Source organism: Megascapheus bottae, chromosome 9 (assembly GCF_031878675.1).
Source record: "Megascapheus bottae isolate mThoBot1 chromosome 9, mThoBot2.hap1, whole genome shotgun sequence".
NCBI classification, from domain to species: domain Eukaryota; kingdom Metazoa; phylum Chordata; class Mammalia; order Rodentia; family Geomyidae; genus Megascapheus; species Megascapheus bottae.
In genome coordinates, this window is record NC_143517.1 from 56,121,639 (window position 1) to 56,148,504 (window position 26,866).

At 41.5% G+C, this 26,866-nt stretch overlaps 1 long non-coding RNA gene across 1 annotated transcript; it reads right to left on the reverse strand.

Annotated features, from left to right (window-relative positions):
• Positions 1–26,248, reverse strand: LOC150059214 (uncharacterized). Its single transcript, XR_016536610.1, has 3 exons — positions 26,160–26,248; positions 21,175–21,247; positions 1–165 (listed from the first exon to the last, which is right to left on the reverse strand). It is a non-coding gene; the product is annotated as an uncharacterized LOC150059214 (long non-coding RNA).
• Positions 26,249–26,866: the final 618 nt, after the last annotated feature.

Consider the following 26,866-nt stretch of genomic DNA (forward strand, 5'->3'; position numbering starts at 1 on the left):
GGCAGTGGAAGGCAACAGGAAGGGCTGGGCCTGTATCCTTGTGATGATGGCCACTGAGACTGTGGTCAAGAAGGGCGGACCTTGCACGGGTCCTCCTGCAGCGTTCTTCACACCTGCTCACTCCTCCATCATGACTACAACCCCGAGGGTTCTGAACTGTTGTGCCTAAGAAGGAGAATCAGAGACGCTCACTAGGACCTCGGATCTGCTTGCTCCTATGTAAAGAGTTTTTCAACCTTTTCTTGAAGCCGGTGAGGTGGCTCTCACCTCACATCCTAGCTGCTCAGAAGGCGGAGAGCTGAGGATCAAGGTTAAAAGCCAGACCAGGCACAGGAGGACCTGAGACTCTTATCTCCAATTAGTCATAGAAAACGAGAAGTAGGGCTGTGGCTCCAGGGGTAAGGCAGTAGCCTTGGGCTGAAGAGCTCAGGGACAGCGTCCAGGCCCAGAGTTCAAGTCCCCCAACCCACCAAAAAAAGGTGTGGCTTCTAGTAGAGCACCTGCCTACCAAGGGTGAGGCCCCGAGTTCAAACTCGAGTTCCACCCCACTTCAATATAAACATTAGATAAAAATAAAAATGTTAAAATTTACCTAATACTTAAAAATATGTCAAAGGATGACTAACAGGACATGATTAAAAGGGACATATTTTACATTCTTAAAAATGATCTCGGTTCAGGGCTGGGAGTTTGGCCTAGCGGTAGAGTGCTTGCCTAGCGTGCACAAAGATCAGGGTTCGATTCCTCGGTACCACATACATAGAAAAGGCCAGAAATAGTGCCATGGCTCAAGTGGCAGAGTGCTAGCCTTGAGGAAAAAGCCCAAGAACAATGCTCAGGCCCTGAGTTCAAGCCCCAGAACTGGCAAAAAAAAATGATCTAAGTTCTTAAAATCCTTTAGTCAATATGTGTTATATTATGGAAATTTATTCATGTCAGAAGTAAAAACTGAAAATTCTAGATACTACTAATTAATTTAAAGCAATAATAGGCAATATTAACATCTGTAATATTTTATAAAAGTACATCTTTACTAACACAAAATAGCTTAGTGAAGCATTGCTTTATAAGTTCCTTTCATGTCAGGTTTAATAGAAAGCATAGATTCTCACATACCCTTCTGGTCCACTGGTGTGATATGTACAAACAAGCCTATCTGCGTTGGATAGCTGATTTGACAGGGCATAAATGTTAATAGTTTTTCCATATAGTTGTGGGTATTCTACTTAGATACTGCATTTAACTGAACAAGGTAGTAGTTTCTCAAAGACTTATGATAATATGGACTCTGAAATACCAATGACATTTTAGAGGCTATTGTATTGTGGTCTATTGATTTATCTTATATTTTAGAAGCATTCACTTATCTATAGATTTTGTGTTGTCATGCATTATTTAGAAAATATGGGTTCACCGATTTCCACAGATCCTCCAAATGTTAACCCAGTTCAATATACAACACAAAAACAATCATATTTGCTGGGCACCAGAGTCTGGCACTTACACTGCATATTGAGATCTGAGGATCGTGGTTCAAAGCTAGCCTGAGCAGACAAGTCTAGGAGATTCTTATCTCTAATTGGCCCCCAAAAGTCAGAAGCAGAGGTGTCTCTCAAGTACCAGCTTTGAGTAGAAAAAGCTAATGGACAGCATCCATACTGTGAGTTCAACCCCCAGTCCCATCACAAAACAAATAAATAAAATCACATTTGTTCTTTATCATGCATCTCATCAGAAAACAGTCACAACTGTGGGAAGCAATCCAGGCTTATTGGGCTAGATGAGAGTTTCAAAGCTCTAATGTTCTTTTGAAACTGCACATTTTATCATTATAATAAATAATATCCGTAAGTTTCATTGGTGTAACAGACTCATCTCATTTCTGAGAGGCATCTGCCAGATGCTCAAGTCTGAGTAAACATAGTTTCTGACACAATTTTTTCCTTGATTTTCTATATGAATTAAAACCTAGTGCCATACAAGAGGTAAGAGCAATCTCCATAATCTGTGACGCCCTCCTCTCACTGAGCTTCTGAATGAAGGAATGTGAATGTCACTGGGGTGGGGTCAGAGATCATGCAAAGGCCACCCACACCTGAGACCAGCCTCCAATCTCACCAAGGGGTGCGGCCTTCATTAAGGTTCTCCAGACAGCAGTGAGCCGATCATTTCCTTCTCCAATTAATTCCTCCTGGCTTATACCATTAGACACATAAGAAGTGATTTGCAGTCCAGAGCAGCCACTCCGGGATTATTCATAACATTTCAAGGACTCATTACTCTTTTCGTTTCAAGATGACTGCTTTTAAAAAAAAAAACAACGAATTATGGCAGTTCATAACAAAACAGACTTTCAAAGTATGATTTGGGGACAGAGTGACCTGGTAAGTAATTATTTTCTCTTGCACTGGGCACCCTGAGAAGCCTTTATCACATGCTGTTCATCCCTGATTAGTGGCTCTTAAAATCATAAGATTCAGCATTGAGGAAGGAGGGAGGGAATGATGTTTGTAATCAAGACACAAGGTTCACGGGGGGATTAAAACATCCAAATGTGTCCTATGAGGACAGGGAATGCAGAAACAGAGCATAGGGGAATAGTTCAGAGAAATCTAGAAAACCTGAAATAAATGTCAGGAAAAGACTTATTCCGAGTTTTGTTTTGTTTTGTTTTTTAATAGGATGACTATTTTGGAAACGTTTCACCACAAGAAAAACAAGTAAATGATGTCAGTGCCATCCCCACAGCCATAGCAACCCACAGGAGGGCATTCTCTGTGACCTTGAGGATTGAGTCAAATGAGTATGAAGGACATGGACAATTCCCCCAAAGAAAGCGATATACCAAGTCACTGCATAGGTGGAGAATTATATGGAGAATTCAATAATCTCATCCTCTCTTTACCTAGTTAACAGATTTTTGTCATTTTAGCATCTATGCTGTTTGACTGAGCTGGGCACTGGCAAAAAAATATAAAAGAAACATAACCAAACCTATAATCATGAAAGAAATGGACACATTAGATGAAATATTGATAATTTTACAGTGTTCTAGAAAAATCTGAGGAATTCTAGCTATGTATAAAATGCTCCACAAAATGCAAAGGAAGACATTATAATCTGATGTCAAAACCTGACAAAGAAACACAGGCCAATCTCACACACTGATAGGAAAAACCCTACATACAATGAATGTGTAAACCACATTCAGGAGTCCATCAAGAGACTTCTACAACATGGCCAAATTTATCCTAGTAATGAAACATGGAGAAACACGAACATAGAATACAATTCATCATACCAATAGAGTAAGAATAAACAAAGAAAATATATTTTCTTCATCCTGAAAAGCATTTAGCAAGATTTCATACTTACCTACGATTGGAAAAAATCTTGTAAAGTGTGGAAGAGTATATCTTAAAGAAATACCCTAAACTGAATGGGAAGTGTTGATGACCTTATTATAAAATATTAGTTGTATTTCTTCAAATTTCAGGAGCAAGACAAAGATTCTCACCACTGCTATTGGGAAGTTGTTCCAGGGGGTTGATAAGCACAATAAAGTAAAGAAAAATTAGGAAAAAAATTGGATTAAAAATGGAGAAAAGGCTGTCACTGTTCATAGATAATAAATTTATCAACAAAGTAAAATCAAAGAAAATTTACAGGTATTTATTAATCATAATAAAAGAATTCTGCCAGGAGTTTGGCCTAGTGGTAGAGTGCTTGCCTTGCATGCCCAAAGACCCTGGTTCGATTCCTCGGTACCACATACATAGAAAAAAAAAGCTGGAAGTAGTGCTGAGGCTCAAATGGTAGAGCTCGAGCCTTGAGAAAGTCCAAGGACAATGGTCAGGCCCTGAGCTCAAGCCCAGGACTGGCAAAAAAAAAAAAGAATTCTGTAAGGTTTCTAGATATAACCGTATCACACAATAATCAAATTCATATCCAAGAAAAATTATGAATGTAATTTTTGAAAGAACAAAAACATGTAATATTTGAGCACAGAGTTCAACCTTGATTCATCAGGATGCGTTATACTCAAACTGACATGCAGAGTGTACAACTACTTAAAGATTTAAATATATATATTTATTTAAAAACTAAAATTTCAGCTTTGTTTCTTATTTGCTGTAGGGTCTAAAATGCATTATCTAACCTCTCTGTACCTAGATTGTCTCATTGGTTAAAGTATAAAAATCGTGATGATGATAATATTAATAATATTTACAGTTCTTTTTTTGGCAGTACTGTAGTTGGAATTCAGGACCTTGCATTCATTCAGCTTGCTTGCTCAGCTGGCACTCTACCGCTTGAACCATACCTCCTGTCTATTTCATAGTAGTTATAAGATATTATGTAAGTTAATGTGAGTAAAGCTTTTAGGATTCTGCCTAGCACAGTATATTTGATGTATAAATATTTATCATGATTATGATGGTTATGAGTACAAAGGTAACCATAAAAATAACAAAGAATTTTTCAAAAGATGTATAAAACGTCTATGGAAAAATTATGAAACCTTAATGAAAACTATTGAAAGTGACTTAAATAATGTAGATATACTGTTTGTGATTCAGAAAGTTTAATGCTCTTGGTCCATAGATTCAGTGTAATTCCGGTCAAAGTGCTGAAAAAGATGCTCCAGGATCTAGTTAAGCTTATTTTCAATTTTGCTGATTTGCTGCTGCTGGCAGAACATAGAACCTCATACATGCTCAACAAGCACTCTGCCACTGAGCTAAAGCCGCTACCATTATTTCAACATTTAAATAAAACAATTACAACCATGTGCTGCTGAAGCAAACACAAAACAATCTTATCAACCAAGCAAAAGGACATGCACTGTTTTCCCTCATTTGTAATCATTAGAATGGGCCTCTAAATCTATAAGTAAACCCAATGGATAGTAAAAACCCAATAATTACTCTTGGACATGATTAATTAAGCAGGACTCTGAACAGTCACACCGTGAGAACAAAGAAGAATATTCTTAGGAGAGGATCAGAAGGGCTGAACATCCATGTGCATGTGACCTATATAACAATTATCAAAATAAACTCCAAGGAAGTGGTACTGTGGCTCAAGGGGTAGGGCAGTAGCCTTGAGCTGAAGAGCTCAGGGAAAATGTCCAGGCCGAGTTCAAGTCCCACGACCAACATAAAAATAAATGAACTCCAAGATATGGAATGAGAGGCTTTTGTGGGTTTGTTTTGTTTTGTTTTGTTTTGTTTTTGCCAGTCCTGGGCTTGGGCTCAGGGCTTGAGCACTGTCCTTGGTCTTTCTCAAGGCCAGCACTCTACCACTCACTTCTGGCGTTTTGCTAAGTACGTGGGGTACTAAGGAATCGAACCCAGGTCTTCATGCATGCTAGGTAAGCACTCTACTACTAGGCCAAACTCCCGGCCCTTTTGTTGTTTTTTTTTTTTTAAATGTACTGTTGGCAGGTTTTTTTTGCTCTCCCTCTTTTTTCTTTTGTTTATTCCTTTATGTCACTGTTTCCTATTTCTGAAGCTTTATCTTGTATATAAGTTTAATCTTACTTGGGAAGGGGAAAGCACAGAAATGGTGGGAAAAAGGATGAACTAATTCACTAGATCCTCATTAGCCACCAGGTTGGAAATGAACTCTACAACTTGGGAGAAGTGGGGAGAGGGGGGAAAACCTGGGAGAAAATGAAAGAGAAATGTACTCATTACCTGACTTATGTAACTGTCACCCTCTCTACATCACTCTTATGATATAAAAAAAAAGGTGGTATAATTAAAAGAGCTGGCTATTGGCCCAAATAGCCTGACAGAGCAGAGTACAGAAAGGCACTCAAGAATTTAAAGAAATTTCATACCAAGCAGATGATATTTCAGATCTCAGAGCTATGAGAACTCTTTAATAATTTATTGGTACTAGCTCAGTAGCTCATTCATATCACAAATTCAATTGCTACAAACACAAGAATGTGTTAAAATATATATATTCCATATATAATTAAGATATAAATGTATAAAGAAAGCTTTATATCTTCAGAAGAAAAGTTATCTGTGTAACCTTGGGGGAGGAAAAGATTTTTATAAATAAGGCATAAACCACAGGCTAGAATACATAAATCTGATAGAATTTAAACAAAACCATTTCCACTAAAAAATTTAAATGGAAAAATAATAGGCTAAGATGCTTAGAAGGAATATATATATATATTTAATAATCTAAAATGTGGAATACATTAATAACTTTGACAATCTTTAAGAAGCAAATACTCATGGGAAATGTATTCTCATGTATTTCATGTTTACACAAGAATGTAAACATGAGTAATCAGTATTTGAAAAGATTTATTTCACTGGTGAAATCATAAAAGTGGAAATTGGGGACACAGTGTGCCATGCCTGCTAATGTGGGTAAAGTGTGGAAGTTCAGGGCTCTCACACACTTGGGTTGGGAGAGTGATGCTGAAATGACTATCTTGAAGATGGTCTGTGACCTTCAATCCAAGGACTTGTTCCAAACACTACTCCTTGAAATGTCAGCATAGGTGAACAGGGATACAGGAGTGAGAATGTTCACAATACCATTCTTAGTTATTGCAAAAAGAATCCAAAGCAATCTAAAGTTCCATTAGTAGGAAAATGGGATGACTGCACTTGCATCTAGCTCCATGGGATAGTAGAAATAGACAATAGTAGAAATAGACAGAAGGGAGCCATATACATCAGCCTGGATGAACTTATAAACTTAATTGAGCTGGGAAAATGTTGCTAGAGAGGGCATACAAATGTGCATATGAGATGGTATAATTTATTGAGCTTTTAAAGTATTCAAAATAATTCTGTGTACCCATTAAAGTGGGCAGGCATGCATCACTAACTCAAACAATGGAAAGAAAGAAAACACCAAGATCAAGGTAATCGTTACCTCTAGGAGATTTTGGTGACATCAAGAGGGCCATGAATCTGTCCTACTGATATTTGTTAAACTGGGTGGTGGGAGCATGGTCTTTTCTTACACGTTTTGTTTTGTTTGTGGGTCATGGGGCTTGAACTCTGGGCCTGGGCGGTGTCCTTGAGCTCTTCATCAGAAGGCTACGGCTCTACCCTTGAGCCAAGCCTCACTTCCTGTGTTCTAGAGGTTAATTGGAAATAAGAATCTCAGGTCCTTTTGTGCCTGGGTGGGCTTTGAACCTTGATCCTCCAATCTCAGCCTCCTGAGTAGCTAGGATTACAGGCATGAGCCACCGCATTCGGCTACATTGCAGGATTTTTTTTGGGGGGGGGCAGGGGATATGTTCTGATCATCTCATTGTTTTTTTGAAGAGAGTAATAAACTGAGAAGTGGATTACAATACCTGATCACAGCCCTGTGTCCTTGGGAAGTCACTTTTCCCTCTGGATGTTTGTCTCCTCAATCTAGTTTTGGCTGCCAGATGCTAGCTGCAGATATCACCAAGATGAAAATGAGCGAATTATTCAGAGAGCTACACCTGGTTAGAACAGCAAGTTCCACAGCTGGCAGGCCAGCAGAGGTCCTGAGTATCTCCTGATCCATTTTCCATTAGTGAAATGTGCACAGCTTTGGTGGTCTCCTTTGAGGTTCAAAGAAATGCACACACACACACATACACACACACACACACATCACGTGGACAAAGAGCCCATCCAAATGATTCACATGAGGCAGGGACAATGATCTTAATAAATCTCTTAGTGAGAAATACTGGGAGAAAAATCCTTGAAATAAAGGATTTTGTTGCTGTTGTTGTTGTTGTTGTTGTTTTGGTTTTTTTTTTCCCCATTCCTGGGCTTGAGCTCAGGGCCTGAACACTGTCGTTGGTCTTTTCTCAAGACTAGAGCTCTATCACTTGAGCCACAGCACAACGTCTGGCTTTTTCTATGTATGTGGTACCAAGGAATCAAACCAGATTTTCGTGCATGCTAAGCAAGCACTCTACTACTAGGTTAAGCTCCTGGCCTCATTTTTGCTTTGTTTTTACAAAATATCACCTAATAACTAAGTGTCAGGTACATTTGGTAATATTCTTTATCTTCAACTCATGGAAACCTGGAAGTTCAGTCATGCTGTCCTGTCATGCAGATAGGACACCCAACACCAGAGAGAGGGGTGTGCTAGCCATGGCTGTAGATGGCTCTGGAATCTGGTTGCCTGGTTTGACACCCAGCTTTCCTCTTATTGGATATATGGCCTTGGGCAACTATTCTCCATGAACTCCACTATAAGGTAGGGATATAAAGAAATCTGCTTTGCATGAGTGATGTAGAACATGTAAAACATTTGGGTTCATAATTGCAGAGTTTCTAAAGCATGACTGATTGACTCTTACTTTTGGACCTGTGAAGAAAGGCCAACTACCACGGCAGAAGTGTGTGATGCAGCAAAACTATTCATTCAGCAGTAAGTGAAAAAATAGAAAAAAGAGGCTGGGATCTCACAAGGACAGACCCTATCCCCACCCCAACAACCTAAAGGCCTCCCATTAAGCTTTGCCTTGTAAAAGTCCCATCAGTAATGGGTCGCCCAACAGTGCCAGGCTGAGGGCCAAGTCTTTAACAGGAGTCCAGGGGAAAATTAAAGTCCAAATGACAACAATATATATAACTCTTAAAATATGGTTGGCAGAGCTAGACTAAAAGGACCCCATCCATTTGCCATGACCTCAATTTACCATCACCATGAATGACCAGATATTTACAGAATGATTTTCTTTCTTTTTTAGACCCAGCTTATTGAAAAGTCACTCTTGCATGAGATTCACTTATATTATGCTAAATTTAAGAAACTAAGGATCTCCAAATATAATTATATGTTGTTTTGTTGTGTAAATTTAAGGTTGTCAAAACAAATAAGATTCCTGGATAGGAATTTCAGTACTTTGTAGAATGGTTTGTCAAAGAGACTGAAACAATGCAGCATTCAGAGGACACTGGCAGAAGTTAAAAATGAAATACTAAATGTGTGGATTTATTCATCTAAGACAGGCTTAAAATGGGTGAACCACAGATGTGGCAGACACTAAGGGATCAATAAAATTGAAGATACCATAAATGTTCCATCTCTCTGCATAGTTAAGTTCCAGACAAATCCAGGAATTGTAGCACCTGTCACTAAGAGTTAGAAGAGAGTCCTATTGCCAGACTCTAGTGGTTCACAGTTGTAATCTTAGCTACTCAGGAGGCTGAGATCTGAGGATCATGGTTCAAAGCCAGCCAGGCAAGAAAGTTTATGAGACTCTTATCTCCGATAAGCTACCCAGAAAAAGTTGGAGTGGTGCTGTGGCTCAAGAGGTAGAGTGCCAGCCTTAAGCAAAACCAGCTCAGGGACAGCACCTAGGCCCAGGATTCAGAAGGGATGGGGGGAGGGAGGAAACAGGACAGGGAGAGAGACCTATGATCCATTGTTTGGGATATATGAATAAAGTGGTTGGGATATATGGATAAAGTGGTTCTTAAGGGAGTTCAAGATGGCTGAATGGAGGGAGGGACTCCATTTCAATCAGCTGTTTACAGGAAGCTGCCATGACTTTGAAACCCAAGTTAAGGACATACCTAGAGAAATCACCCTGATAGGCTGAAGCATCAAATTCTGCCAGGTTTTTGTCCTTGGTTCCCCAAGCTTTGCTCTTCAAGCATCATGCTGTAATGTTTCCTTCACAGAATTCCAGTCTCCAGATCCTTCCCAGGAACACAGTGTCAGAAGTTTGAAATTACCTATAAGGTAGTAATTGTGGGTAGGAGTGGCCCCACCTTACAAACAAGAAAAGTGAGGTTTGGGAAACTCGGTTACTTGATGACCAAGAGCTGATTCTATCATATGCCTGGGTTGACACACATCATTAACCTGAAATTCAAAGAATATTTTCTCCAGGGGAAAAGCTACTCTTCTATTACAACAAAAATATGGAGACTGCAACTTAGTATTCTTTTATCCTTCTTTCTTTTGTTGGCTTGTTTATTTAATTTTTGAGTCAAGGTTTCACTATGTAGCTCAGGCTGGCCTCAAATTCATAATCATTCTGCCTTTTCCTCATGAGCACTGACATGCACCCTCAGGCTTTTTATGTAGCACCTGTGGTGTTTCTAGAAGGTAACTAGGGTCTAATTCTGGTGGGGGGGGGCTTTCATTAGCTACTTGCAGGCACAGAATACATAGACAGTTCTTTAATAATCATTATCCTTAGATAAGTTACTTTATCTCTTTGGCTCACAGTTTTGCAATCCAAAAATTGATATAGCATTGTTTTTTGAAGCCTAATTGACATGATCTAGAAAAGTATTTAGAAATCAGCCAAGATTCCATCAACAATAACTCTCCACCTTCCTCCCTTCTTTTCCCTTCCTTTCTCTAAGAGCAGGTACCTTGAGACCAGATTTCCTGGATTTAAATTTTATTTCTACCCACTTGTGGGCTATGTGGTCATGGAAAAATTATTTAACCTCTCTGTGCCTCATATTTTCTAGTGTAAAATAACAGCTTATAATGAATGGCACTTATCTCACGATATTGTTGTAAAGATGAATTAATGTAAAATAGTTGAGTGTCCCGGCCAGCATTCAGAATGCTGAGAGCTGGACAGGAAGGGTTAAAACAACAACTCTGGAGAGTGTTCAGAGACTGAGATCACACCTCTTCCTTAGTGCTGGAAAGACTGGGACATGAACCTTTGGATGCTGTTGACATGGCAGGCTAGTTAAGAAGGATTTCATGTCTTGACTTTGTCTGGGCTATAGTCTCCTGTCCTCAAAGAATAAGGAATAAATGCTTTTTACAAACTCAAAAAAAATGGTTGAGTGTCCAACTGCATATAGGAGATATATTTGTTTTCAACAAATGTACATTTAGGAGGCTATTGTAGTATGAGAGAGAGAGAGTGGAGAGAGAGAGAGAGAGTGGAGAGAGAGAGAGAGAGACAGAGAGAGAGAGAGAGACAGAGACAGAGACAGAGACAGAGAGACAGAGAGAGAATTATATTCAGGGATGTGAGAAGCAGAACCATAGCTTTAGCTTTTATCTCCCTCTTATATTTGGTCCATGGTGGATATTGACTGAAGGGAAATAAAATGACAAATGAGCCTTTTGTCTGAGGGTGCAGACATGCAGGAAGTCGCACAGCAGCACTGGGGCAGACATGGTAAGTGAGCCCCTGCAACCCACCTGTCAGGCATGGACTGGTGGTGTCTGGAAGAGGAGCCCACAGTGCTGAGAGTGCCATGGCCCAGGGTTTCATTGCTAAAACTGAAGGCTACAAAAGAGCTGCCTGTACCTGCACAGCAAAGCAGTGAGTACATAAATGGTCTTACCTTTTCATTCTGGCACCACCTTTATTTTTTTAATCCTGGGCAAGGGCTGAAACTCAGGGCCCTAAGCTTGCTTGGCACATGTTCTGCCACTGAGTGGCATCTCCTGGCTTCTACATAAATTTTTAACATAGCAAATAACTTCAGAATTAAAGAAGACCTTTCATACCCTGTGCCTGGGCCTGTCCTGCTCAGAAGGGCTGGCCTAGAAGTCAACTCAGAAGTTCTGTGAAGTAGCACTCACAGAACCTAGACGGACAAAGTAAGAACTCGAGGTCGGACCCTAAGCATGTGCTGGAATGCAAAAGGCATGGATGTGAGCAACTGCGGAAAGAAATTGGTTTGGCATAGACCAGACCACTTCATCCTGCCCAAGCTCCACTATACCGCTGCCTCCCAATTCTACAGAGTCGGCAGAATAACCTGCCGCTGTGTGCTGGCTCTGGCTGGAGAACAGCACAGCGATCTTCATCTCCATTCCAACTACGTCTGCTGTGAGTCACTAAGCCCGTAAGGAATCACTCTGCAGAATTCCGAAGGCATAATTCCAAGTGAGAAGCTGCAGGGGTTAAGCAACCATTGGGGAGGGTGGGGAGGGAGGGTATGGTCACTTGTGTGATAAGTCACTCAATCTGAAATCATAGTACTTCTCAAAAGTCTGAAGTTGTCTATCTACCGATCGCTTTTGCTTTCTCTTTTGAATATAATTTGTACTTGATTATACATCTGTTGAAGGAATAAATGTGTGAGTGAATAAATATTTTCAGTATTTGAGACAGCCATGTCTAAGAACAGTCTTGTGACCTCCCCACACCCCTCCCTCCCCATATACACACACCGGCAGAAACCTAGGACTACCAAAGGGGGGATATAATGATCTCTATATCTCTATCCCTGTACTACTTTACAGTTTTCATAGCACTAAGCATGTAGCACAGATGACAAAGCTGAACTTCAGAAATGTCCAATATCCTCAAAACCACATCACTGCTAAGTAGTGGGACTAGAAAACAGGTGGTCAAGTGTAAGTCCAGTCAATACTTCAAGAACACTTTAGGGCCAGGAGTTTGGCCTAGTGGTTAAAGTGCTTGCCTAGCATGCACGAAGACCCGGGTTTGATTCCTTGGTACCACATACATAGACAAAAGCCGGAAATGGTGCTGAGGCTCAAGTGGTAGAGCTCTAGCCTTGAGAAAGTCCAAGGACAGCGCTCAGGCCCTGAGCTCAAGCCCAGGACTGGCAAAAAAAAAAAAAAAAAAAAAAAAAGAACACTTTAAAAGACAAGAGCTTAGTATATATCCAAAGCCTTTTCTAATTTACATGCCTACACCACCAAAGATAGAATTCAATGCCCTATCTTCACTCTGAAAGGCGTGGCCACTGGGAAGAGCTGGGGGCTGGAGGCCAGAAGGAGTGGTGGGAACCAGAAACCAGTTATGTGGCTTCAGACAAGTCCTAGCACCTCTCAGCCAGATCTGTTCTGTCAAGCAGATGTATAATCCCGACTTGCCTGCCTCACACTATGCCACAGGCTCTGACCTAAAAAGACGAAAGGACCACAGAGGTGCAAGCTCAAGAGTGCAAAGATGCCGGACACTCGGCCTCCAGCCCTTTCTTCATGGAGGGCTCCTGCCTCATCATCTCTCACTTGTTTCCATTTTATTCTGGGACTACATTTTTCCCAGATGTGACCCTGGATGGTGAGACACAATGTTTGTAGATGTGGCAAACCACTGGATTATAACCTTTCAATGTGTGACGTGAGAGGAGGGGAGGGATGATGAGTGCTACACACACACACACACACACACACACACACACACACACACACTGTCATTCGAGAGCACACATTCAAGAAGAATTCAAAATGTTGATAAACACAAATCGTCCTCTCCTAGGCTATCCATAGAAATCAAAGAGAGATACAACTAATTTAACGATATTCAAGGATAGAGGGTTTACAATATAAGGTATTAAATCTCCAATTCTATTCAAAAATATGACTTTGAAGAAAAAGAAAAAAGGTTTTAAAAAAGTGATTTACCAGGATTGGAGCTGCAAAAAAGGAAGGAGGTGAATTAGTGTGAAGGATTTTGAGAAATATGAAGTCAAAGGTGATTAAGGGGTGTGGGGATGTATGTGTGTGTGCATGCGTGCACACGCACGCTGCCGCTTGAACTCAGGGTCTGGCATGGTCCCTGAGCAGTTTCTTTTTCCTCAAGACTAGCACTCTACCACTTAAGCCACAGCTTCACTTCTGGGGTTTTTGATAGTAACTGGAGATAAGAATCTCATGGACTTTCCTGTTTGGGCCGGCTTCCCACTGGGATCCTCAGACCTCAGCCTCTGAGTTGGAAGGATTACAGGCATAGCTGCCAGTACCTGGCTAGTGCTTAAGATTTAAACTCTAGAAATGAAAAGATGGTACCTTTAAGAGACAAAATAATGGTCTAATCCAGAAGGGGCAATGAGCAAGTCGAAATAGAGTACAGTACATCAATTTTGAGGCTTCAGGAGACATGCGCACAGAAAGCTGGGAAACTGGCTGTGAAAGGAGGAGCCAATGCCCCCCAGCTCAGGGCTGCTTGGAGAAGGATGCCCCAGAAGCAATAGCCCTGGGTGGGGGCTAGGAGGGTACAGAAAGGCAGACATGGATGGAGACAGATTTCTGGAGAAAGTCTTTGTACCCCACACAGCAGGAGAGAAACAACTGCTACCTCCATCTTCCCTCCCCATGCAAGGGACATGATCAATGACTCATGTCACACGACTGGTACTTTACAGCCTCATGCATCTGCATTAGGTTGATTAAAAATCATTCCTTGTCAACAAGTACAGTGTTAGAGAGCCTGGACCATGAAAGGCAGAAAGGGCTTTAGGGGATGATGTTCCTGCTTCCCTGTTACTTGAGTCACCTTGGGTAAGTTATTTGGGTAAGTTGCTTGGTTTCTCTGGTTCTGTGGTCTTATCTATAAATAGGAATCGTGCTTTTCACTCTACAGGGTTATGTTGACTGTCAAATGGTAGGAGCGAAACTGTACACTGTCTTCAGAGGGAGAAAGCAAGACTATGACCAGAGGGCCAAGCAAAGCTCCTTTGCTTCTGAGCGAATTCTTGCATTTAAGTGACCACTTGGCAATCTGTCCACCCCAGGATCTCCCAGCTGCCTCCAGAATTTCTAGAATCCTAGTTGCTCAGAACATCACAAAAGGTATCTTGCTCTGTAGTGTTTATAATTCTGTTGCATTCAGGGCCATAATTGCATAGTTTTGCATTTAGTCACTTAACCATGAAAAGGTTATTCATTGTATTTCCATACATGCCTATAAGAGACTTTGATCATATTTACCCCGTTAATGCTCCTAAAATGGTTATTTGGTATGAATATGAACCCAGTTCACATGTTTATATGAAAATATAAACCTAGTTGGGCACCAATGGCTCATGCCTGTAATCCTAACTACTCAGGAAGCTGAGATCTGAGGATTGTGGATCAAAGCCAGCCAGGGAAGAAAAAATCTTCTAGACTCCATTTCCAATTAACTTACACAATATTGGAGGAGTGGCTCAAGTGATGAAAGCCAGCCATGAGTGAAAAAAAAAACAAAAAATAAAAAACAAAAGAAAGCACAAGACTTTGAGTTCAAGCTCTAGTACTGGCACCAAATATGTATGTATATGTGTATATGTAGGTGTATGTGTGTGTGCACACACATGTATGTACATACACACACACACACACACACACACACACACACACACACACACTGCCCAGTTGGATCCAGAAGCTAGTACATATCAGACAATTTCTTTACCACTGCGCTACATCCCTAGCCCACATTTTTTGCCAGTCCTAGGGCTTGAACTCAGAACCTGGGCACTGTCCTTGGGTATTCTCAAGGCTAGTGCTCTACCACTTGAGCCAAAGCACTACTTCCAGATTTTTCTGTATATGTGGTACCAAGGAATCGAACCCAGGGCTTTGTGCATGCTAGGCAAGGACCCTACTTCTAGGCCATGCTCCCAGCCAGCCCATATCTTTTTACATGTGGTTGGAATTCCTCCATAAAATTGCTAATATTTTTAATAAGTCAAATTTGATACTTGTCTCTACACACACAGTGGTTGACTGTGTCTCTAGATAAATGATATCCTTCCCTGTAAACACCAAAAAGAAAGTGTGTGTTCATATCAACAGCTCATCATTAATAAAATAAGCCACACAAGAAAGGCCAAAGGATCCTAAGTATTTCCAAAGTTGCTTCTCCTTTCATCTGTCTTCCAGGTCTATAGATTTCAAGTCACCCTATGCTTTCTGGGAGGTTCGCAATCTAATAAGAGAAATAACAATGTAGCCTTCACGATGCATTGAACGTTTTCTAAGTGACTGGTTCACACGAGTCCTTTGTTAGACAGTGTGGACTGAATGTACTTTGGTGTATGTTCAAATCCATAAGGTCAGATTCCAAAGCCAGGACTCTTTGCTCTTACCCAAGTCCCCTATAGGCTGGAAGTTGGGCTTTCCAGTATCTATGTCAAAGGTTTCACTGCTTACATCAATTTTCCCTTCCAGGCACCTTGCTCGTTAGCCAGAAGCTTCTTGCTCTTTAACATAACACTTCCCCAGCGCTGCCTCTGTTGATGAAGCACCTGCTTTCGGAATTGCTTTTCCCTTCTGCCTTCTCTGCACATCTGTCCAGATCAACCTTCAAGACCAGAGCCAATACCATCTCATCCAGAAAAACTTTCCCTCTGCACTAGCTCGACTGCACTCAGCACTACCATCACTGGTCTGCCTCTTGGAATAATAGAGCCTCTTCTCAGCTCCTGGATATCCCAGCAAGTCAGTTTGGTGTATCGAGATGCACATTTGCTGAGCAGCAATTCTTCCCTGGAGGAAGAAAGCATGTAGGGTCCTGGCCAGTCTCGCCTCAGCACTCAGAAACTGCCACCCATGATCAAGGTGGCTCTGTCTGACACATAAACTCAACCGGACTCCCCTCCTGGCTTCCACCCACCCACAACTGAATTGATTTAACGAGCCTTTGTGAAACTCACCAATGAAGCATGAAATATACTCATATGCTGCTAGGAGCTACCCAAATCAATCAATGGGCTACAGAAAACTCAAAATGCTAAGATCAAAATAAATAATTGCCAAATTAGTCACCATCTGTACCAGACTGTCAACAGGGCCCACAACCATCTGCATTCTGCATGCCACCTGTTCCCGTTGCACAGTGAGGTCTCCAGGGAAAGGCAGGAGAAGGAGACGAGAGGGTTTCAGGTACTCCACAATTTACTCTGGGGGAAAAGTCCAGCAAGTATTCTGGCAGTTCTGAAGCATGTGCTATGTAGATGATGCCCTGCTGGACACTGGAGAAGTAAAGCTGTCATGGGAGTGACAAGGGGAGAGGGAGATCAGGGGAATGGATCATGTGACTGGGCTTCAAGACAGGTGGAAGGAGGTAAGATGAGCAGACTAGGCTTTACCGCATTGCCTGCATTGTCACTTTGCCTGACCCCTCTCCACCGGGGAGACAGAGCGACAAAGAGGTTATTGAAGAGGAAGTAAGATAACAGGCTCAGGAAAATCTCACTGGCCAGCACGGACTCATCACCCATTTCCTTCCACCATCGCTTCTGGGCCCTGTATATAAATTCCTCCCTCACAAAAATGCTAGTGCTGAATAAAGGCTGCAGTAATCCCTTTGGAGAAACAAAGCAGCAGTGGAGAACTGCTTGTTAATAAGCAATACTGAGTTAAAGAAATATCCCCAGTGGGGCTTCCACTTGGAGGTAATGATGTCGTATTCCTGTATCATTTCCCTTCCTTTGAGCCTCAGACAGAGCCCTACAAGTTATAATAGCTTCAAAAGTAGCAGAGATCTGAGTCTTAGTTCTCCCATTTATGAGGGGAAAAAAAAGTACCCACCTCCCAGGTCCTCATGAGAAATAGAGGAGATAACTCACAAAGTTACTCAATGGATGCTTATCCTGTGTCCACTGTTTTCCAGCTTCTGGGGTCACAGCCCTGAGCCAGACAGATGTTTAAAACTCCCCATCCTTAGCCAGGCGCGGTGGCTCACACCTGTAACTGTAGCTACTCAGTAGGTTGAGATCTGAGGATTGAGGTTCAAAGCCAGCCTGGGCACTAAAGTCTGTGAGACGCTTATCTCCAATTAATCACCAGAAAACCCAGAAGTGGTGCTGTAACTCAGCCTTGAGCTGAAGAGTTCAGCAACAACTTCCAGGCCCCAAACTCCTCATCCTATACAGGGCAGAGCTTGTGCTAAATGCTCAATATGGGTGCTAATGGAGAAAATCATTTTCACTGAAATAATGAGCTCCTTCAAAAGGTCAAGCTTAGAAGCTATTATGGGTAAAAGAAGATGCTCTCAGTTCCCACAAGCACACCATGTTCTCCATTGGAGGAAAGACAATTGCCAGTGGATGAGTATTCCTTGGAATTTGGGGTACAAAGTCTAAGGCCATGCAGTAAAAGAACCTCAAAGAGTAGGAAGATAGCAGGAGTGATTTAGCAGCAGTGCAATTATACCTCTAGGGAAGAGGCAGACAGTAGGGTATGGAGTGGCTGCATTGAAGTCGTCCACAGGCCAGACAGTCAATCAGCCTAGATTCCCCATGCAGCCTGGCTCATAACTGGAGACTGGTAAGTGATAAGACTCTTACCACTCGTACTAATTCATGCTGGTTCACAGAATAACTAAGACCAGAGTATTTTTGCCCCCTAGCACATTTTTTTTAATTTATTTGGCCCTTTTAAGACATTTCTTTTCAGGAGAAGAGACAAGGAATAGCTTTCTCTCAAGATGAATGAAGTCACTTTAGCTGACCAACTCTGCTACTAAGGGTTCACATATCACAATGCACTGGCAGGGTGGAATTACAAAAAGTGAGGCCTGGGAAATTGCTCATTTTCAACTCAGTTGTGAACATGCAGCAACAACCACATCTTGCCTGTGAATTCGGGATAGAAATGCTGTTTACCTCGGCGGGTTTTCCACCAGTCAGACCTGGTTGTCACATTCAGCTCGAGCATTGCAAACAGTAGATGTCCCAACTGACTCACTAAGATTGCACCATAAGGAATTCAACACTGTTCCTTAATTCTAATGCCAGTCCATCCTTAGTGGAATGCACCCAAGGGGCCAAAATGCTGGGAAGCACCAGGCTTGGGCTTCAGGCTGCATCTAGGCTTTGTATATGTCCTGAGAAATGCTTAGAACAACAGGCCCTGGTCTGACCTGCTCCCAACGCTCCACTTGCAGACTTGGCTCTGCCTCTAATATCCAGGACCTGTTGGGATTCATACAGCTCTAGACTCACCCTCCTACCACTTCACATTCTAGTTTGCTAGCATTCTACTTTCCCTTATTCTATGTTCCCAGACCCCATCCTTTCTTTGAGCTCTAGTTTTAATAGCTGAGATTCTCCCTTAATTCTGATCACATTCCATGACCCTATGATGGAAGATGGAAATGCTTTGTGATCTATTTCCTCATGTAAAGACTGAAATCTTTCCTGAATACAAATCAATTTCAAAGGCCTGATATCTGGTGATAGGCATTCTATGGCAACATCGGCTTTTGGAATTATCACAAGAATTCCTCATGAATAAGGAATTATAATGACAATGATCACAATAATGCCTCATCAGTAAAGAAACTGAGTCTGAGAGGGAAAGTCACTTCATTCGAGCAGTCTAAATTCAGAAACTATGCTCTTCATCATTCAGTCTTCCTGAGACTAACTCAAGTTGGGATAACAGAGTGGAAGATGTGATTTAAAAAAAATTGCTCAGAAGGGGGGAAAACCAAGAGGGGGGGTGGGGGGGAGGGTGACATGTGAAAGGGTATCAATGTATGTGAATTAATGCACCTTCTATCTGACAAATATCATGTAGCCCTTTTATTAATTACAATAAAAAATATTTTAAAAAATTGCTCAGAGGACTCAATAACTGCATACCCAAAGCTATGGACACGGTAATGGAAATACAAACATAACTATATAGGCATAAAAACCTATGACTCTATGGACATAATGTTTTATTTCATAAATTAATATGTTTCTATGACATACAAACTCTTAGCCTAATTTTGACTAAGTTCTAAATACTAAGTCCCAGTGATTGTAATTAGAGATTCCCTCCTTGAACACTTGTTTGTTAAACTTGTCATTTAAAATATGATGTAAACAAAAGCCATATAATCAATGATTGTTGTCCTTAATGTACTATGCTATCTCTCATCTCTTTTGCTGTCCCTTGGTTATCTCATATTGTTACAGTATCTCACTTTGTTACCTGATATATCAGATATATTTGTATTTGGTTATTTGAAATTGGGTAGGGAAGGGGGGGAAACAAGATGAGGGGTGGGGTGGGGGAGGGAAATGGGGACCAAGACATGTGAAAGGGTATCAATGTATGGGAATTAATGCACCTTCTATCTGGCAAATATCATGTAACCCTTCTATTATTTACAATAAAAATATATGAAAAAAATTGCTCAAAAGCCTCACCATGAACGCAGTGTTTTCCCTTCACAATGCATACAGCTACTGATCTATCCATTACCCTTTCTTTCATCAGTCTAACTTCCATCTGATCCATCTCCCCATTCACCAAGACATCAATCCATCTTCCCACTCATTCATCTTCCCACAGATCTCTCCATCTGTCTTTCAAAGAATCAACTCCAAATCAATCCAGTCAGTCATCCTCTCATTCATCCTTACTTTCACCTACCCATCCACTTATCTTTGAATCCATTCACTCATCTATCCACCCACCCATACAGACATTCATCCACTCATGGATCATACATCTATTTTCTAAAACATCCATCTATCCATAAATTTAACTGCAGTCCATCCTATATTTATCTATTCATCCATTCATCTTCCGGTCTATCCACCAATCTACATATCAACTCAACCATTCATATACTAACACATCTATCCATTTTATAAATACCTTTAACATCTTTTCTAGAACTTCATCTATTCATTCATCTATCTGAATTACTCAGCTGTGGGCTCTGGTGTCTAATGGCACACAGTTAAAGTAGATACTTTTTATCAACCTTTACTGTTTGAGATTCATGTGATTTTTTTTTAAATCACACAGACAGGAAGATGAACACAAATACAATTAATTATGATCTCAGCAAGTCCCCAAAGGATTCATGTGTTGTGGAGAAGACCAAAAGACAAATGCGCATATTACTAGAGCAAAGAAAGAAACGAAGAGTCTACAAGCAGGAAAGGTAAAGCTGACATAGTCTACTCAGAGAAAGGTAACCTGCTTTTGCATAATGGTGCAAAAAAAGCACCATAAGAGCTACCTGACCCAACAGCACACAACATGTTTCAAATTCTTACCCTCTTACACAGAGCGTTTTCTTCCAGGGAGTCAAGCAGTCCTAATGGAATAGGATTAGCAATCATATGATCTGTGATTCATATCATTTTTGGAAGCCCCAAACCAGGGTATATAACAAACATTTGTATAAACAATCTATGTAGAACCTAGATTGCCTTGGAAATTATACCTCATATACATGCTGTGCTTGTAGAATGTAACTGAGAGATTAAGAATTCTCTTTGTAGGGGCCTGGGAAATCTGGTTTATACATCTATTGTTTTTAGAATTAATTAAACTTTTTTGATGGACACATAACATTTTATGTATTTTTAAAGAATGGCATTATGTTTCAATCACATAAACATGGTTGGTGATCAACTCAGAGTTATAGTTATCATATCTGTGACCTTAGGTTCGTATCATTGCCTTATGAAGATAGTACATTCAAAGTCTTTTATTGTAAAGGATAATTATACTTACCTTGCTTGAGGCACTTCTAGACAAGTTCAGGCCAGCCAGAGCATCCAGTCTAAGTCAAAGGACATCCAAATAACTGTAAAAAGGAAACTTGTCAGATGAGAAAGGGAGAAGACAAATGTAAGAAATCGCAGGTAATTCTTTAAAAAGCAAGTGAGCGGTCCCCTAATCCCATACACAATGACCTTGACTCTCCACAAGTTACTGTATGATCTGTTTATGTATGAGCTGCATTTGCATGGAGGGGGAATCTGCTAAAGCAGCTTTCAGGGAACAGAAGAAAACTTTAGGGCCCTTTCGTGCTTTCCCTTCCCACTTCCTACTCTCTAGCTACGAAGAGGCAGAGTATTTCTCCCCCTAGGAAACAATACCACCACACCAGAGTGAGCACTGTGATGGGGTGCTGGCAGGATCATCTCTGGAGATGGGAAGAGGTCCCACGTCCATATATAAGTGCAGCCAGAGGCTTGAAAGGTCTATCAGGGTCAGGACTGGACCTGTGGCTGGTTCTAGGGATCAACATCAGAGGCTGACCAGTGAAAAATAAGAGCAATAACACTTAGTATCCTTTGTGACACAGCCAGAAGACTCACACTTAAGAGTTTACGAAGTGGGGGACCACTATCACTTTCATTTTATAGCTTGGACATTAAAACACCAAAAGGTTAAGTAGCTTAAGATCTCAAGCTAATAATTGGAAGGTCCAGAACGAGAGCCAGAGATCTATCTTTGGAGTCTGGGGATTTGCCATTAGGCTATAAAAATAGTTCCATGGGAACACTTGGAATGTCACCTTCCCTAGTTCTTTGCATCTACTCACTCACTGAATCCTCACAAAGACCTTCTGAGGTGAGTCCAATGAACTCTACTTCACAGAGAAGGAAGCCAAGTTAAAGGCTAACTCACCTAAGGACCCACAGCTTGACAGGGGCTGAGCTCATGCTGAACCTGCATCTACTCACTGACATCCTCATTCTGAGCCTTTTGACAAGGTTGTCTCCCATGGAGCTGCTACCATTTAATAATAACAGAAACTGCTACCATTTGATAATAACAGAGTCCCATGGAATTACTACATTTAATAATAATAACAGCAACATCTGTCATTTGCTAAAGCCATTAGAAAGTGAAAGCCTACAGTTTATAGGTACCATCTCACTTGACACCATATACAGGTAATTGGCACGGAAGGTTCCTGTGAACCCCACTTCTTCCTTTAAATTGGGGTGCTAAAAATTAGGATGTTTCTTCCTGAACATATTATGTGATTTCCCCTCGCTAGAACCTTCCTGCTAATATATCCTATCAACCTTTCTCTTCATTCTGCCTATGCTTCATTGGGATAGGGCTACTTCTCCCCTAAAATAAGCTGTGTCTTTTCTGGCCTCCTGCTTTTGCTCACATGACCCCACCATCTGGAATCACTTCCTGTATACTCTAAATGAAACAGAGGTACGTTCCATCCTCAAAGGCTCATTTTCTCAATCTTCTTCCCCATTCTTACAAGTTATATATTATTCTTGGTGAAAAGTCCTATGACATGCAATTTTTACCTCTTTCTTGGCATTTAAACAAATTTTCATGTTCTGGTTTTCTTATGTATATGCGTTTCTTGCTATCCTCAACTTCAGTATGAACAGGAAAAAGTTAGAACTATATCCATATCGTACAAGTGACATACCTCCTCCATAAATGTTTCTATGGCTATGGTCTGCCTGGTAAAGACAATGGTACATCAGATCATCAGTACAGAGAGCTATAATACAGAAAGCTTGTAATGGTTGCTCATAATTGTCAACTTTATCACTTTGACAAGTGTCTAGGAAATTAGTAAAATACATGTCTGGGTGTGTTTATGAGGACTTTTCCAGAGATGATTAAGAAGCAGGAGGAAGTCTTGCCTTCAATATAAATAGCATGAGCTAATGACAGTTATGCCCCCCCCCCACCATCTCTCCCTCTTCCCCTTGTTCTTCCTATCCCCTGGTTTCCATGCTTCCCATGTTCTCTTTACCACAGTGGATTGAAACCTCTACAACTGTGAGCTTAAAATACATCTGTCCACCTTTGAACAGTTTCTCTCATGTATTTGTTCAAGTAAGAAAAAGTCAGACTAACACAAAGTTCTTCAAGGTTTATCCTGGGTATAAGATAGAATACCTAGTATCTCAGAAATACTTTGGTAAAATTTGAATTTTTTGTTTTCACTTACAGAATTTAACAACTAAATCAAAGGAAAAAGATCTCAGAAGTCCCCGTTTTACAGAGGAGATTATACAGCTTTCACTATAGCAGCCTTCATTTAGGGCTGTTACCAATTGTAAACTCTGTCTTCTACTATGATGGTGGAAATGTGGGCAAATCCTGCAGGTGTGTGGCAGCCCCCTTTCTTCCCGCCTTTTCTTTTCTAGAGCAAACTGAGTAAAAGGGCTTTCAACTCTCAGACCGATTTTTTTTGTTCTTCTTGTTCACTTGAGTCATTTTGAGAAAAGGGGAAGGGAAACTATGTGTCACTTCGGGGATTTGTTATATGAATCACAGTCCAAATCACAACACTTAGCTCAAGACTTCTTCCACCGCAAGAGTGAGTGAACATCTCAGAATTATTCAGCAGACAAGCTAGCAGGGAGCAAGAAACAACTGGAATTACCAAGTAACTGATCTGACAGCTTTAAAAAAATGTCAGCCACTCTACATAGGGACAGGTATGGTGGAGATCAAGATTGTCTCTGTCCAACTATATCCCAGGTCATAGTAGAAAGCCCAATCCAGACTCGAATGCCGACATCCCATCTTCAAACTCTGGAGCTGATTTCAAATCTGGCACTGTCCCTGAAGTGAGAAAAGGCCGAGCTTCTACTCTGCCCATTCATAGAATGGACACCAGGAGGCTGAATGAGTCATCTGGCTTTCAGACATCCATTGTCTGTCCCGGATTTTCACAATGGGAAGTGGACAGGGAATACAAGGTCTGCTCGAGAGAAAGGACACTAAAGCAAAGATGGCTATGGGTCTTCTCCACATTTAGATATACAGCTGGAGAGCAGAGGAGGGATTCAGAATCGGGTCTTCTGATTCCTTGGTTCATAAATTTTTGCTAGCACTAAGAAACAGTACAAAGATTGTGAGTTCTCAGAAGATCAGAGGGACCCAGACCCTGTTCCTCCTCCCTCTACGAGCTCAGGGAAAGCCCACTTTTGTAGAGTGAGGCAAGAGGGAAGGGTGTCAAATAAGCCAACACTAAAAGTTACTATCCTGATGCAGAGTTCCAAAGAGCTTACAAGTCTGGCTGGGTTTTGGCTTTGTGTGTATTGGAATACATTTTCCTAGCAACAGCAGCAGAAGTCCTGAACACACACACACACACACACACACACACACACACACACACACACACACACACACCACATACCACACACACCACACACCCTCTTTTCTGTGTCCTTCTGGGTCTCCTTCTTTTCCTATTCAGCTCCTGTGGCCACCCTTCTCCCTTCCCCTTAAAACTGACCCACATTAGGTCAACTCCGTTTCCTGAACACAGAACTATGACAGGCCTACATTCTGGCACAGCCCTGATCTGAGTCATAGCCTGTAACTCGAAGAAAAAAAAACAAAGAACATCACAACTGCCATTCTTTCCAAGAACTTTCTGATACTGAGACAGCTACAGACCTGCCTGGAGCCTGTGCTCTGTCTCTAGTCATTGTTAGCCCTTTAGTGAAGGCACACGACTTGGGCATGCCAAATCTCAACTGAGAACAGACCCACGAGTATTCCACAAGTTTACCTGTGAACAACCTCCTTCTCTCTAGCTTGAGAAAGTGAGTGAGAGGCAAGGAGGCTGAGCTGAGGCCTGCTCCTCTGTGCACTTTACTAAAGGGCCTCATCCTTCCACAAAGACTGTCCCAGTAGCACTGGGGGGCATCTCTGATGGTGATGGGACACTTGCCTGCTGGTGCTGAGATGCTTGGCCCCTGCCTGTTTCTGGACCTTATGGGGACTTAGGGGCCCCTTCTGTCTTCCTACCTTTTATATTTGCAAAGTCTCCCAACAAGCAGAAAGTCAGTCAGGCTCCTCAAGCAACAGGAAAGATGCATGTCAGAGTCCTTTTTTCTGAGAAGTAAGATTCTGAATCGAAAGCACTGTGATTCAGATTTTATGTGGAGATTAAAAAAAAAACACACTAAAACAATCGTCTTAACAGTTCAATGGAAACTTAAAATTTCTTCTCAGCTCCAACTACTTACTAATAGATCAGAGGTCAGAAAAATGTGAGTTTTTGCTGGAAGATCAACTCAGCATCTGTGACATATGCCAAGCTTGTGTTTCCACCTAAGGCAACTGCTCAGAAGAGAAGTAAACTGCCAAAAGTCACTGGGTTGGCAGATTGGATCCAGGGCCTTCCCCTGGGCTTCAAACGTGATTGTCCAGCAGAATCCCTCGAGGCTGTTTTAATCTTGAGTTGCTGGGCCCTTTCTTCCAAAGTTGAGTCTGCATTTCTGGGTCATTGCAGTCCTATCAAGTTCCCCAGTGATGCTAGTGTTACTATTAGCCCAAGGAAAAGAGTCTGAAAACACCTGCTTTATAGGAACAACATCAATTTCATGTAACTTAGCCCAAAGAAAAGGGAAGAGGAAAGTCCTTATAAATAACATGTGAAGAGATTATTAGGTTTCTCCATTCCTCACCTCCTCCAACATAGACAGACAGACAGACAGACAGACAGACAGACACACACACACACACACACACACACACACACACATACACACACACACACACACACACACACACACACAGAGGTTTTTGGCACCTTTATATGCTGAGTAGATGTGCATTTCAGAGATAACACAAGTCTTCTGCATTGTAAAGATCAACCCTCACCCCCAAGAGGTTTAAGACAGAGGATGAAGAATTCACCAGCATCACAGAAACAGTTAATCTGGTTAATCCCGTGGACCAGTTATGGAAATCAAAAACCCTACCACACCATGTTGCCATGCCTCTGGTCCCCTTCTGACATCTTCGGGAGGCCCTGTCTCTAGAAGTGTGAATGCCATTCGTGGCTATTCCCACTGAGCAGGGCCTCAGATGATTATAGAAGGCACTTTTCTGCTGTTTCTGTGGTGTCCTAGCAACCTAAACAGGAAGCAACAGAGGTAAAACAAAGGTTCCTGAAGGTCATCTCCTGCTGGCTGCCTCCCTCCAGGTGTTGCAAGGGCTTTCTGCAGCTGCTACACAAACAAATGCCAGTAATCCTGGCCCACTGGCTGTACACAACAACCCAAGCAAATGACACAATGTAAGTCCGGCGAGCATACACACACAGATGCAAATGATGTGTAACTGTGAGCTGCTAGCAGAAATACCAGCTCTGTGTGCAATGCTGTGAACTAAAATCAGTGTTTTGAAGTCGAAGGCTTTGAGAAATAAATGGCATTTTGAAAGTCAATATTATGAAGTGGTTGTCAGCAGGAAATGGACGGAAGTGAGAACAAATGCTATATCCCCAGTGAGGTTTCTCTTCCATGGTGTGATGCTTGGAAAGCGAGTGGGAGTGAGAGCTGTGATGTCAGCCATGCATGCTAGGATGGAATCAGCTGAGCCCATCATCTAATTCCCACATCCAAACTATCAGCAAGTCTTCTGCCTCCCAATCAAAAGACACCTATCCAGTCTATTTCCCTTATCC